The sequence below is a fragment of the Heterodontus francisci genome, unplaced genomic scaffold (genome assembly GCF_036365525.1).
Source record: "Heterodontus francisci isolate sHetFra1 unplaced genomic scaffold, sHetFra1.hap1 HAP1_SCAFFOLD_519, whole genome shotgun sequence".
In the NCBI taxonomy this organism is placed as follows: Eukaryota; Metazoa; Chordata; class Chondrichthyes; order Heterodontiformes; family Heterodontidae; genus Heterodontus; species Heterodontus francisci.
Window position 1 is genome coordinate 227,041 of NW_027140454.1, and position 2,640 is coordinate 229,680.

Genomic DNA, 2,640 nt, shown 5'->3' on the forward strand with positions numbered 1-2,640 from the left:
TCTGTATTTCTGACTGTCTTTTCTGTATTTCTGACTTTGACTTTTCACTATTTCTGACTATGTCTTTTCTCTATTTCTGTGACTTTGTCTTTTCTGTATCTCTGACTTTGTCGTTTCTGTATTTCTGACTTTGACTTTGCTCTATTTCTCTGACTTTGTCTTTTCTGTATTTCTGACTTGCTGTCTTTCTCTGACCTTGTCTTTTCTGGATTTCTGACTGACTTTTCTCTATTTCTCTGACTTTGTCTTTTCTGTATTTCTGACTTTGTCTTTCCTCTATTTCTGACTTTGTCTTTTCAGTATTTCTAACTTTGTCTTTTCTTTATTTCTCTGACTTTGTCTTTTCTGTATTTCTGACTGACTTTTCTCTATTTCTCTGACTTTGTCTTTTCTGTATTTCCTACTTTGTCTTTTCTGTATTTCTGACTTTGTCTTTTCTCTATTTCTGACTTTGTCTTTTCAGTATTTCTAACTTTGTCTTTTCTCTATTTCTCTGACTTTGTCTTTTCTGTATTTCATACTTTATCTTTTATGTATTTCTGACTTTGTCTTTTCTGTATTTCTGACTTTGTCTTGTCTGTATTTCTGACTTTGTCTTTTCTGTATTTCTGACTTTGTCTTTTCTGTATTTCTGACTTTGACCCTTCTCTATTTTTCTGACGTTGTCTTTTCTGTATTTCTGACTTTGTCTTTCTCTACTTCTGACGTTGTCTTTTCTGTATTTCTGACTTTGTCGTTTCTGTATTTCTGTCTTTGACTTTTCTCTATTTCTCTGACTTTGTCTTTTCTGTATTTCTGACATTGTATTTTCTGTATTTCTGACTGTCTTTTCTGTATTTCTGACTTTGACTTTTCACTATTTCTGACTATGTCTTTTCTCTATTTCTGTGACTTTGTCTTTTCTGTATCTCTGACTTTGTCGTTTCTGTATTTCTGACTTTGACTTTGCTCTATTTCTCTGACTTTGTCTTTTCTGTATTTCTGACTTGCTGTCTTTCTCTGACCTTGTCTTTTCTGTATTTCTGACTGACTTTTCTCTATTTCTCTGACTTTGTCTTTTCTGTATTTCTGACTTTGTCTTTCCTCTTTTTCTGACTTTGCCTTTTCTGTATTTCTGTCTTTGTCTTTTCTGTATTTCTGACTTTGTCTTTTCTGTATTTCTGACTTGGTCTTTTCTGTATTTCTGACTTTGTCTTTTCTCTATTTCTGACTTTGTCTTTTCAGTATTTCTAACTTTGTCTTTTCTTTATTTCTCTGACTTTGTCTTTTCTGTATTTCTGACTGACTTTTCTCTATTTCTCTGACTTTGTCTTTTCTGTATTTCCTACTTTGTCTTTTCTGTATTTCTGACTTTGTCTTTTCTCTATTTCTGACTTTGTCTTTTCAGTATTTCTATCTTTGTCTTTTCTCTATTTCTCTGACTTTGTCTTTTCTGTATTTCTGACTTTGTCTTTTCTTTATTTCCCTGACTTTGTCTTTTCTGTATTTCGGACTTTGACTTTTCTCAATTTCTCTGACTTTGTCTTTTCGGTATTTCTGACTTTTTCTTTTCTGTATTTCTGACTTTGACTTTTCTCTATTTCTGACTTTGTCTTTTCTCTATTTCTCTGACTTTGTCTTTTCTGTATTTCTGACTTTGTCTTTTCTGTATTTCTGATTTTGTCTTTCCTCTTTTTCTGACTTTGCCTTTTCTGTATTTCTGTCTTTGTCTTTTCTGTATTTCTGACTTTGTCTTTTCTTTATTTCTCTGACTTTGTCTTTTCTGTATTTCTGACTTTTACTTTTCTCTATTTCTCTGACTTTCTCTTTTATGTATTTCTGACTTTGTCTTTTCTGTATTTATGACTTTGTCTTTTCTCTATTTCTGACTTTGTCTTTTCAGTATTTCTGACTTTGTCTTTTCTGTATTTCTGACTTTGACTTTTCTCTATTTCTGACTATGTCTTTTCTCTATTTCTGTGAATTTGTCTTTTCTGTATCTCTGACTTTGTCTTTTCTTTATTTCTGACTTTGACTATTCTCTATTTCTCTGACTTTGTCTTTTCTGTATTCCTGACTTTGTCGTTTCTGTATTACTGACTTTGACTTTTCTCTATTTCTCTGACTTTGTCTTTTCTGTATTTCTGACTTGCTGTCTTATTCTGACATTATGTTTTCTGTCTTTTTCAGACTTTGTCTTTTCTGTCATTCTCTGACTTTCTGTCTTTTCTCTATTTCTGACTTTGTCTTTTCTGTATTTCTGACTTTGTCTTTTCTCTATTTCTGACTTTGTCTTTTCTCTATTTCTGACTTTGTCTTTTCAGTATTTCTAACTTTGTCTTTTCTTTATTTCTCTGACTTTGTCTTTTCTGTATTTCTGACTGAATTTTCTCTATTTCTCTGATATTGTCTTTTCTGTATTTCTTACTTTGTCTTTTCTGTATTTCTGACTTTGTCTTTTCTCTATTTCTGACTTTGTCTTTTCAGTATTTCTAACTTTGTCCTTTCTTTATTTCTCTGACTTTGACTTTTCTCTATTTCTGACTTTGACTTTTCTCTATTTCTGACTTTGACTTTTCTCTATTTCTCTGACTTTGTCTTTTCTGTATTTCTGACTTCGTCTTTTCTGGATTTCTGACTTTCTGTCTTTTCTCTATTTCT